The following is a 13,291-nucleotide window of genomic DNA, read 5'->3' as shown; positions in this document are numbered from 1 at the left end:
CATTGAACTAGATGAAAGAACTACACAGAAAAATAATAGGTAAGGATATTGTGCATGTATGTATGTGTGTATGTGTGTGCTTTTATGTGCTTGTATGTGCTACTGTGTAGATAGAAACATTTTGTAAGCAATAGAATCATTAGATATTGTAAAAAATGACATCCGCATATTCCAGACAGTACGTAAGCAGAGGTTCTACAGTTGTCAAGAATGCGGTTTCTGTTCTCATGACCAAGATATGATGATGGTGAATACTGATTTCAGTAGAGTGAAGATGAGCTTTAATGTGTCTTCTCAGGGGAGGGCCTCTAGCATATTGGTTCAGCATGTGGGCAGTGAAAATTATACTATCTGGGTTTCACTCTGACTCACCCACTTAACTACACACATAATATCAGGTCAGTTAGTTAAAGTCTCTTGGCTTATGTTGCTAATTTATAAAACAGGGAAACCAGTAATAGTCATCTCATAGGTTTGTTGCGAGGAATAAATAATACTTTTGCTAACTTAAAAGAGTATATAAAAATAAACTTCTCGCATTGTCTTATTTTGTGGGTTTATTCCTGAATGAATAGGTTTTATATTCTTAAACAGAATTACATGCATAAGGTCCATGTTCTACTACTGTGTATTCTCTAAGATATATGGAAATTCAAATTACACAGTGTATCTGCCCCTCTAAAATTAGAAAATGAATTGTAATTAATTTTTATAAAAATCATTAAATAATACCATAAATATTGGCATTTTTATTTAAAACAAGTATTCTCCATAATCTATTTTTCCTTTTGTCCAAATGACATTTTCCATATTTCATCTTTCAATGGCACAATCTCCTAATTTTGAAGCACAGAACTTCATCTTAACCAGACAGATGTGCTTTGCTAATTTTCCTAAGTTTTAACAGTGTGCCTGACACTCCATTTCCCTGATGATTTGGTGAAATCCCTTTCAGTCTTTGTCTGCAGTTTCTGTGTTTTCAAGTGAGCTCTTTTACCCATTCTTTGAAGCAGGGCATCCCTGTCAGTCATTACAGCCTATTGTATTTTTCTGAGACATGCACATTGATCCTTAATCTATGTCCCCTGAAGAAGCTTCTAGGTTTTTTTTTTTTTTTTTCATTATTTCATTTGACTTACTAAGTTTATAGTTCTAATTAAAGGACTCTGGGTTACAGTTATAGCAGTTGCACACCGTTGTTGAAAAGATCACAAAGATTCACTATAATTTCATCCATCTGTCTGCTCAGCCTTATCCACATCCCATCAGTTACAGCAGTCCTCTAAGTGTCTAGCAGATTTTGACATTTATGTCTTTATTGGCAATAATCTAAAGAGGTCTTTGCTTATATTTGAAGCATCAAGATACTGAAAAGTTACAATCTGTGATGCTGGCATTGGATGATTTTGAATGCCTAAATCTCTTTGCTTCTCTCATGATCCCTTTTACTTTATAGTGCTTTCAAGCTACCTTCAAATAGTTGAGCTGGAATTAAGTGAATCCTGTAGTTAAGCTATCCTGTGGAAGCCAATGGGAGAGGAAATTGAAGGTCTTTCAGATTAAAAGTTCAAATTGTGATGATTGCACCTTTTAGCCTCCAAACTGGCTTTTACCTTGTTCTCCCTAAGCCTGTTCAGTTCCTCATATTGAAAAGATGATGACATTTTAAAAATCATTTTGATGGGGGGTAGTATTCCATTTCAGTTCAATGACTAAGACATTCCCTGGGCCTACAGTGCTCTCCTGCTGTGTTTCATCTTTTAATGTGGAAGTAATTCTTATGTTTATAAAGTTTTGTGGCTTTTTAAATCCCACAAAGAAATCTTATAATTTAATGTGAGACAAACTGAAAGAAATTATTCACTATGCCGTGACTGATCCGAAAGGAAAAGCTTATCAAAGGTAGGGAAATGCTAGCCATAGCCATTTTAAACATCAGGTAGAGGACATCATAGGGCAAGGAAAAAATCACACAGAACAGACTTTTTATGCAAGGAATTTTGATTTGAGATATCAAATCTGAATTTTTATTTTGTACAAATAGTATTTTCATCAGTAATATATATTCTTTCAAAAAGATATAAAATATTTTAGAAGCAAGAGAAAGATATTTCCTCACTTAAATATAAGCGTGGATCACAACATTTTTTACTTTTATACTATGCATATACACATGGACTGAAAAAAAATAGTTATCTGAATTTTGCATTATCTTATAAATTTATCCATGCTGTTTAGACGTTTCCTAAAATGAATTTTAATACCCCTTTTATAGAAGAATCATAATTATGTGTTATCACATTTGTAAGATATTTAAAATCATAAATCAATTATAATGTTATGAATATTTTTGTAAGTAAATCTTATCTCACTTATTTGACAATTTATCGTCTAATGATAAATTCCTAGCAATGAAACTGACAGTTAATTATTTTGAGTTTTAGATATATTGCTAATATTTCCTCCAGAAAAGTTATACCAAGTTTTGTCCCCAACTTCGGCAACAGTGTGTTTTACAAGTGAAAAAAAAAGTTTGGCCAAAAACATAATTTTTTATTTGTGTAAATTTAAGAGGTACAAGTGCAGTTTTGTTACATGGACATGTTGCTTCATGGGGAAGTCTAGGGTTTTAGTGTAATCAACATCTTAAAAATGTACTTTGTACCCATTAAGAAATTTCTTATTCCCAATCCCCTCCCAATTTCCGACCCTTTTGAATCTCTTATGTCTGTTATTCCACACTCTGTTCATGTGTACATATTATTTTGCTCCCATTTATAAGTGAGAACATATAAATGGCATTTGATTTTCTGTTCCTGGGTTAATTCATTTAAGATAACAGCCTGCAGTTCCACCCGTGTTGCTGAAAAATAAATGATTTCATTCTTTTATACAGTTGAATCATACTCCATTATATATAATACCACATTTTTATTATTCAGTCATCCTTTGATGGACACTTCGATTGATTTCATACCTTTGTTTTTGTGAACACTGCTGTGATAAACATACAAATGCAAGTATGTTTTTATTATAATGATTTATTTTCCTTTGGGTATATACACAGTAGTGGGATTGATGGATAGAATGTTAGTTCCATTTTTAGTCCTTGAGATATCTCCATATCGTTTCCATAGAGGTTATACTAATTTAACTTCACACCAACAGTACATACGCATTTCCATTTCTCTGCATCCTCGCCAACATCTGTTTTTTTACTTTTTAGTAATAGCCATTCTGACTGGTGTAAGATGACATATCACTCTGGGTTCAATTTACTATCCTCTAATGAATGATGATGTTGAGCATTTTTCATATGTTTCTTAGCTATTTGTGTATATTCTTTTGAAAAATGTCTGGTCATGTCCATTGTCCACTTTTTAATAGGGTTATTTGTTTTTTTTGTTGTTATCGTTGAGTTTTTAAATTCCTTGTATATGCTTGATATTAGTCCCTTATCTGATGCTTAGTTTGCAAATATTTTCTCCAATTCTGCAGGTCGTCTGCCCATTTTGTTGATTATTTATTTGCTGTGCATTAGCATTTTAGTTTAATTCAGTCTCACTCATTTACTTTTTGTTTTTGTTTCTTTTGCTTGTCAGGACTTAGTCATGAACCTGTTGCTTAGGTCAATGTCCAGGAATTTTTTTTTTTCCCTAGATTTTCTTCTAGTATTTTTACGTTTTCAGGGCTTATGTTTAAGTCTGTAATCCAGCTTGAGTTGATTTATGTATATGGTAGGAGATATGGGACTCAGTTTCATTCTTTTGCATATTACTGTTCCATTTTCTGTATACCATTTATTGAAAGGATATCCTTTCCCCAGTGTATGTTTCTGTTGACTTTGTTAAAGATTAGTTGACTGTAAGTATGTGGCTTTGTTTCTGGGATCTCTATTCAGTTCCATTGATCTATGCATCTTTTTGTTTGTTCGTTTGGGACAGGGTCTCGCAATGTCACACAAGCTTGAGTGCAGTGGTACAATCATAGTTCACTGAAGCCTCAAACACCTAGGCTCACGTGAACCTCCCTTAGCCTTCCAAGTAGCTATGACTACTGGCACACACCACCACACTCAGGTAATGTTTTCACTTTTTGCAGAAATGGGATCTTGCTATGTTACCCAGGCTTGTCTTGAACTCCTGGCCTCAAACAATCCAACTCCCTTGGCCTCTCAAAGTGCTAGGATTACAGACATGATTCACCACACCCAGTCTTTATGTGTGCCTTGTTATATAATTTGAGGTCAAATAATACGCTGTCTCTAGTTATTAATTTTTTTTTAGGTTAAGATTGCTTTGGCTATTCAAGCTCTTTCTGGTTCCATATGAATTTTAGATTTTTTTCCTAACTTTGTGAAAAATAATGTTGGTATTTAGATAGGAATTACATTGAATCTATAGATTGTGGTGGTATAGTCATTTAAATGATAATGATTCTTCTTATCCAGGAGCACAAGGTGTTGTTCTATTTGTTTGTGTCATCAACAATTTCTTTCTTTCCTTTCTTTCTTTCCTTCCTTCCTCTCACTTTCTCTTTCTTTCTTTCTTTTCTTCTTCTTTTTTTGCTTTTTTCTTCTTCTTTCTTTTTTTTCTGTTCTTGTCGTTCTTTCTTTCTTTCTTTTCTTCTGTTCTTTCGTTTTCTTTTCTTCTTTCTTTTCTTATCGGCCTCTCTTTCTTCCTTCCTTCTTTCCTCTTTCTTCTTCCTTCCTTCCTTCCTTCTTCTTCCTTCCTTCCTTCCTTCCTTCCTTCCTTCCTTTCTTTCTCTCTCCTCTCTCCCTTTTCTCTTTCCTTCCTCCTTCCTTCCTTCCTTCCCCTTCCTTCCTTCCTTCTTCCTTCCTCCTCCCTCCCGCCCTCCTCCTCCCCTCTCCCTCTCCTCTTCCTCCCCCCTCTCTCCCTCTCTCTTCTCTCTTTCTCTTTCTTTCTTTCCTTTCTTTCTCTCTCTCTTTTCTTTCCTTCCTTCCTTCCATCTTTTTTTTCCTTCCTTCCGTCCTTCCTTCCTTCCTTCCTCCTTCCTTCCTTCCCCCCTCCTCCCTCCCCCCCTCCCTCCCCTCCCTCCCTCCCTCTCTCGCTCTCGCCCTCTCTCCTCCTCCCTCTCTTTCTCTCTTTCTCTTTCTTTCTTTTTCCTTTTCTTCTCTTCCTTCCTCTCCTCTCTCCTTTCTTTCCTTCCTCCTCCTCCCTCCCTCCCTCCCCTCTCTCCCTCTCTCCCTCCCTCCCTCTTTCCCTCTCTCCCTCCCTCTCTCCCTCTCTCCCTCTCTCTCTTTCTTTCTTTCTTTCCTTTCTTTCTCTCTCTCTTTTCTTTCCTTCCTTTCTTCCTTCCATCTTTCCTTCCTTCCTTCCTTCCTTCCTGCCTGCCTGCCTGCCTGCCTTCCTTCCTTCCTCCCTCCCTCCCTCTCTCTCTCCCTCTCTCTCTCTCTTTCTCTCTCTTTCTCTCTTTCTCTCTTTTTCTCTTTCTCTCTTTCTCTCTTTCTTTCTTTCCTTTCTTTCTTTTGTCTGTCTTACTCTGTTACCCAGTCTGGAGTGCAATGCTGCGATCACAGCTCACTGCAGCCTCCTCCTCCTGAGTTCCAGTGATTCTCTTGTAGCTGGGATTACAGGTGTCCACCATCATGCCAGGATAATTTTTATATTTTTAGTCGAGATAGGGTTTCACCATGTTAGTCAGGCTAGTCTCTAACTCTTGACCTCAAGTGATCCACCTGTGTTGGCCTCCCAAAGTGCTGGGATTACAGGCATGAGCCACTGCATCTGGCCCATCTACAATTTCTTCATCAGTGTTTTGTAGTTTTTCTTGTAGAGATTGTCTACTTCCTTTACTAAATGCATCCTTAATTGCAAATTATATTAACTTCTTGCTTTGGCTCTCAGTTTGATTGTTATTGATAAAAACATTCTACTGATTTTTGTACATTGATTCTGTATCCTGAAACTTTACTGAAGTCTTTTATTAAAGATAGGAGTCTTATGGAGGAGTGTTTGGGGTTTTCTAGGTATAAGATCATATCATCAGCAAACAAAGATTATTCGATTTTCTCTTTTCCAGTTTGGATTGTTTTATTTATTTTCTTTCTGATTGTTCTGTTTAGGCCTTACAGTACTCTGCTGAATACAAGTGGTGAAAGAAGGCATCCTTTTCTTGTTCTAGTTTTTAGGATGAAGGCTTTCAACTTTTCTCTGTTCAGTAGGATATTGGTTGTGGGTTTGTTATAAGTGGCTTTTGTCATTTTGAGGTATGCTCCTTCAGCCCCGGGTTAGTTGAGGGTTTTTAACATAAAGTGATGCTGAATTTTGTCAAATGCTTTTTCTGAATCTATTGAGATAATAATATGCTTTTAGTTTTTAATTCTATTTATGTGGTGAATCACATGTTTTGATTATGTATATTTAACCACCTTTGTGATCCTGCAATAAAATCCAACTGACCGTGGTATATTATCTTCTTTAGGTACTGTTGGATTTGGTTTGCTAGTATTTTCTTGAGCATTTTTGCATCTATTTTCACCAGTGATATTAGCCTGTGGTTTTCTTTTTTTGTTGCATCCTAGTCTGACTTTGCTATCAGGGTGATAATGGCTTCATAGAATGAGTTAAGAGGATTCCTCCTTCTTAATTTTCTGGAAGAGTTTTAGTAGGAATTGTACCTGTTCTTCTTTGTATATCTGGTAAACTTTGACTGTGAAACTGACTTGTCAGAATTTTGCTGCAAATTCATCTAGTCCTAGATTTTCTTCTTCTTGTTGTTGGAATATTTTTATTACTAATTCAATTTCATAACTCATTATTTGTTGGTTCAGGATTTCTATTTCTTCCTTGCTAACCATGGGAGGCTGCATGTTTTCAGAAATTCATCCATTTTCTCTAGGTTTTTGAGATTGTGCACACAGAAATTTTTATAGTAGTTTCTGATGATCTTTTGTATTTCTGTGGTATCAGTTACAATCTTATATTTATTATTTTTTACTGTGCTTATTTAAATCTTGTCTTTTTTACTTGATTAATCTAGATAGCAGCATATCAATCTATCATTTCAAAGAACCAATTCTTCCTTTCATATGTTTTTATTGTTGCTGTTCTCAACCTCATTTAGTTCTGCTGTGATTTTGTTATGTCTCTTATTCTTCTGGCTCTGGGTTGGGTTTCTTCTTATTTTCCTAGCTCTCCGAGGTGTGATGTCAGTTGTTAATTTGTGGTCGTTCTATTGTTTGATGAAGACATTTAACATTATATACTTCCATCTTAGCGCTGCTTTTCTGTATCCCATAGGTTGTGATATGTTGTGTCCCCATTTTTGTTTCAATTTTTAAAACATTTCTGACAATTTCTTCTTTGACTCAGAGATCATTCAAAAGCACGTTATTTAATTTTCATGTATTCGTAAAGTTTCAAAACTTTCTCTTGGCATTGAATTCTAGTTATTCTGATGTGCTCCTAGAAGACACTTGGCATGAATTCAATTTTAAAAAATTCATTGTGGCTTGTTTTGTGGCTTAACATATTTTCTATTTTGGAGAGTGTTTCGTATGCTGATTCTAAGGATGTATATTCTGTGGTTGTTGGGTAGTATGTACTCTAAATGTCTACTAGGTCCATTTAACCTAAAATCCAATTTAAGTTTAGTGTTTCTTCAATGATTTTCTGTGATGATGATCTGTTCAGTGTTGTAGGTTAGGTGTTGAAGTCCCCAAATATTATTGTGTTGCTGTCTATGTTTTTCTTTAGGTATAGTAAAATCTGATTTATAATCTAGTTATTCCAGTGTTGGGGAAAATATATTTAGAATTGTTGTATCTTCTTGTTGAATTGATCATTTTACCATTATATAATGACCTTCTTTGTCTTTTTTTATTGTACTTGATTTAAAGTATATTTTATTGGTATAATATAGCTACTTCTGTTCATTTTTGCTTTTCATTTGTGTAAATATATTTTGCACCCCTTTAACTTTTGTCTATTTGTCTTTACCAGTAAGGGACGCTTTTTGAAAACAGCATATAGTTGGTTCATATTTTTTAATCCATTCCACTATTCTAATTCTTCTAAGTGGATAATTTAATTCCTTTACATTCAGGGTCAATATTGATATGTGAGGTTTTATTCCTATCATAATGTTAATTGTCTTCTAGTATTGAAGATTCTGCTTCTTTTTATTCTATTTGTATTTGTGTTTTGGTGGTATCCTGCTGTACTCATGTTATTTATTTATTTTCCTCTGTTGCGTATTTGTTTTGTAACACCTGTAAGTTTTATACTTTTATGTGTTTTTATGATGGTGAATATTAATTTATTTCTGTATTTAAATATCCTTTGAGCATTTCTTGTAGGGCCAGTCTAGAGGTGATGAATTACCTCAGCATTTGCTTTTCTGGGAAATTATTTCCTTAAATTTATAAAGCTTATTCTGATAGAAGATAGAATTCCTGGTTGGCAGTTTTTTGTCATTAAGCACTTTGAAAATAGAATCCCAATCTATTCTTGCTTATAAGGTTTCTGCTGAGATTCTCCACTGTTAATCTGATGGGGTCTCATTTAGAAGTGACTATAAGCTTTTCTATTGTTAATTTTAGAATGTTTCCTTCACGTCCACTTTAGACAGTCTTAGGACTGTGTGAAGTGATATGGCCCTTCTTGTAATGTATGTATTACAGTCTGCTGGCCTCTTGTATCTGGATGTCTAAATCTCTTGCTAGATTAAGGAAAATTTTCTCAATTATTTCCTCAAATAGGTGTACCATACTTTTTGTTTTTTCCACTTCCTCTTAAATACCTGTGATTCATAAGTTCACCCATTTTATGTAGTTCCATACTTCTTGATGGCTGTGTTCATTTTATTAAAAATATTTTTTCGTTATTTTGTCTGACTGGATTAACTTTTTTCTAAATGAATTTTGTCTGACTTGTCTTCACATTCTGAGATTCCTTCCTCTACTTGATCTAGTCGATTGTTGAAGCTTTCCACTGTATTTTGTCATTCCTTCCAAATTTTTTTTTTTAATTTTCAGAAGTGTTCTTGGCTTTTAAAAAAGAGTCCTATTTTCTTGATGATTTCTCATTCTTTACTTCCCTCTCTTTCAGTGGTGTAAATTCTGTATGATCTGCCTGGTGATGTAGAGCTTTAGTGTGGTGGCTTTCTCAAGTGGCAGTTATAGTTGCAGTGTACCAATTGGTTGCCAGTAAGTGGTGCTTGACTTTTATTAACCAGAGGTACTTAGCTGTCCCAGGCAATGGGTTGGGCCATGGAACTCTCAGTGGGCCCAGTCAGGTGCTCCTCCTCCAAGGTGGGAGGTAGCAGGGGTGAAGCTGGGTGGAGTTGTGATGAGAAAGCCTGCGCTCAGTTTCCCTAATGATTGTGCAAGCACTGGTCTCAACAGGAGTCAGATGGCTGTTCTCAGTCCCCTAGAGCAATGCTCCAGGCAGAAGCAGAGCAACTGCTGCCATACCAAAGACCTATCATGATAGTCCAGGCTCCACAGCCTCGCAGGTGGTAGTGGAATCCACTTCCCACTCATGCTCCCAACCTGATGGGGTGCCCTCCCATGTCTCAGTGCTGGCTGCAAGTTGGAACAGTTGGCTAAGTCATAAGCTTCCAACCTGATGGGGTGCCCTCCCATGGCCCAATGCTGGGTGCAAGTTGGAATAGTTGGCTAAGTCATAAGCAGTTTTTCTTCAGACTTCAAAACCACCCAGGCTATAAAACTTGCTGCCTGAATCCAAACTGTGGTTCTCAGACTAAACCTTTCCTGGTCTAATCTCATGAAGTGGTGCTATTCAGACCCAGTGCCCATAGCTTGAGCTTACACCACACTCCTCTCTTAGTGAAGGCTTCTCTTCCCTTGCTTTAGAATAGATCACAAAATCCTCATCCCGAGATTCTTCCAACACATGACTGCTGCCCATGCTGGCTGGCAAGTTACCATGCAGCCCCCTGTGAGTTAGGATTAGAAATAGTTGCCTTTTATTAGTGCCCAGGTCTGCAAGTGTCTGCAGGGCATGTCACAGTGCCATTATTTCCTAGTTTCTTTACTGCATCCCAAGTAAGATTAAGGGCTTGGTAGGGTCAAGGAACTCTCCCATAGCTTGGATCACCTGGCTGTTTAGGGGAACTGTGTGTCTCAAAAACACTCTCTCCCCTTCTGATGCACTGAGGATTCACTCACAGTTTTTTTTTTTTTTTTTTTTTTTTTTTGCCAAGTCCACCACATGGGCTGCTACCCACTTTATTTTTCCCTATACTTGAAGGTATGTTTGTTTTATGTGAACACCTGTGTTGCTTCTTAGATATAGTTCACAGTGTGAATCTCTACATACTATATTATAATTTCTTAGTGGATGAGGTGTGCTGTCTGTATTTGTCTGTTTTCATGCTGCTGATAAAGAAATAGCCAAGACTGGGTAATTTATAAAGGAAAAGAGGTTTAAAGGGCTCACAGTTCCATGCGGATACAGAGGCCTCAAAGTCATGGCAGAAGGTGAAAGGCACATCTTACATGGCAGCAGAGAAAACAGAATGAGAGCAAAGCAAAAGAGGAAACCCCTTATAAAATCAGATCTCATGAGACTTATTCACACCATGAGAACAGTATGGAGGGAAACCACCCCCATGATTCATTTATCTCTCGCCAGGTTCCTTCTACAACACATGGGAATTATGGGAGCTACAATTCCAGATTATATTTTGGTGGGGACACAGCCAAACCATATCATTCTGCCCCTAGCCCTCCAAAAATCTCATGTCCTCACATTTCAAAAACCAATAATGCCTTCCCAACAGTCCCACAAAGTCTTAACTAATTTCAACATTAACTCAAAAGTCTACAGTCCAAAGTGTCATCTGAGACAAAGCAATTCCCTTCGTTTATGAGCCCATAAAATCAAAAGCAAGTTAGTGACTTCCTAGATGCAGTGGGGGTACAGGATTTGGGTAAATACAGCCACTAAAAATCTGAGAAATTGGCCAAAGCAAAGGGTCTGCAGGCCCCATGAAAGTTCAAAATCCAGTGGGGTAATCAAATATTAAAATGCTAAAATAATTTCCTTTGACTTCATGTCTCAACTCCAGATCATGCCGATGCAAGAGGTGGGTACCCATGGCCTTGGGCAGCTCTGCCCCTGTTGCTTTTCAGTGTACAGCACCCCTTTTGCCCTACTTCACAGTCTGGCATTGAGTTACTGTGGCTTTTCCAGGTGCATGTGCAAGCTGTTGGTGGATCTACCATTCTGGGGTCTGGAAGAATGTGGCCCTCTTCTCACAGCATCACTAGGCAGTGCCTTAGTGGGGACTCCATGTGGGGGCTTCAACCCCACATTTCCCTTCTGCACTGCCCTAAGAGAGGTTCTTCATGAGGGCTCTGCCCCTGCAGCATACCTCTGCCTGGACATTTCCATACATCCTCCGAAATCTAGGTGGAGATTTCCAAACCTCAATTCTTGACTTCTGTACACCCACAGGTTTAACGCCACATGGAAACTGCCAAGGCTTGGTGCTTGCACACTCTGAAGCAATGGCCCAAGCTGTGCCTTGGCCCTTTTTAGCCATGACTAGAGTGGCGGGGATGCAGGGCACTAGGTCCCTAGGCTGCACATAGAAGGGGTCCTGGACCCTGCCCATGAAACCATTTTTTCTTCTAGACTCCAGGCTTGTGATGATGGTATGGGCTGCTGCAAAGGTCTCTGACATGACCTAGAGACATTTTCCCCATTGTCTTGGTGATTAACATTTGGCTCCTCATTATTTATGCCAATTTCTGCAACCAACTTCAATCTCTCCTCAGAAAATACGTTTTTCTTTTCTATCAATTGCCAGGCTGAAAATTTTTTGAACTTCTGTGCTCTGTTTCCCTTTTAAAACTGAATGCTTTTAAGAGCATCCAAGTCACATCTTGAATGCTTTGCTGCTTAGACATTTCTTCTGCCAGGTGCCCTAAGTCATCGCCCTCAAGTTCAAAGTTCCACATATCTCTAGGGTCAGGAAAAATGCCACCAGTCTCTTTGCAAAAACATAGAGTCACCTTTACTCCAGTTCCCAACAAATTCCTTATCTTTATCTGAAATCACCTCAGTCTGAATTCCATTGTTCATAGCATTTTCAGCATTTTGGTCAAAGTCATTCAGCAAGTCTCTAGGAAGTTCCAAACTTTCCCACATTTTTCTCTCTTCTTCTGAGTTCTTCAGACTGTTCCAGCCTCTGCCCATGACCCAGTTCCAAAGTCATGTCCACATTTTCAGGAATCTTCACAGCAGCATCCTAGTCCCGGTACCAATATACTATATTAGCCTGTTTTTACTCTGCTAAGAAACACATACCTGGGGCTGGGTAATTTATAAAGAAAAAGATTAATGGACTCACAGTTCCACATGGCCGAGGAGGCTTCACACTCATGCTGGAAGGTGAAAGGCATGTCTTACAAGAGAAAATGAGAATGAAGCAAAAGGCAAAACCCCCTATAAAATTAGATCTAATGAGGCTTATTCACAACCACGAGAAGAATATGGGGGTAAATTGCCCCCATGATTCAATTATCACCCACCAAGCTTCTCCCACAACACGTGGGAATCATGGGAGCTACTACTAAAGATGAGGTTTGAGTGGGGACACAACCAAATCAAATGACAGTCAAAGCCTCCTCTCCACCATTTGTTGAGGGGAAAAAAAAATGATAAATTAAAAGAGACTTTATTTCAAACATCATTTACTGCTTCACTAGAAAAAACTGACCCTGCTTTTTATTTTTTTTATTTTAGGTTCTGGATTGGTCTCATTTATCCTTAACTTTTCTGTCATTCTTGTCAACAGTGAAAAGTAGAATTCTTCTATTTTTCAGCATTATCCTTATTTGTTGCACAGTTGTACAAAGAAGTTTTATTAATTTTTAGATATTTTACATTTCAAATAGTATTTCTAGCAAAATATGATAAAGGCCCTCAACTGTTTCTTTGCTAATTTGTCAGAAGCTAGAAAATTTGATTATATTTCTGCTCATGTTGAAGTTTGTACCATTTAGAAAACTTGAAAGAATTGTAAAGGCCAACAGAAAAGGAGAAACTCATTTTGCTTGGAAGAACTCTAGATAAAGAGTAAAGAACTTAAGACCTTCTTATTACTGTTTACTATTATATCATAAAAGCAGTCAAACAAAATATTGTTATTCTGACCTTTCCCCTTCTTGACAATGTTTGTGTAACATACTGATCTTGTTTTTATAACACTTTCTAGAATAATTGTGTATAAATGTTATATTTCTGGTCTTTTTCTCACCCTCCCATGCAAACCAGTTCACAAATTTGTAGAAATAAAA

This window comes from Rhinopithecus roxellana, chromosome 2 (assembly GCF_007565055.1).
Source record: "Rhinopithecus roxellana isolate Shanxi Qingling chromosome 2, ASM756505v1, whole genome shotgun sequence".
Classification (NCBI taxonomy): domain Eukaryota; kingdom Metazoa; phylum Chordata; class Mammalia; order Primates; family Cercopithecidae; genus Rhinopithecus; species Rhinopithecus roxellana.
This window is presented reverse-complemented; position numbering follows the sequence as displayed.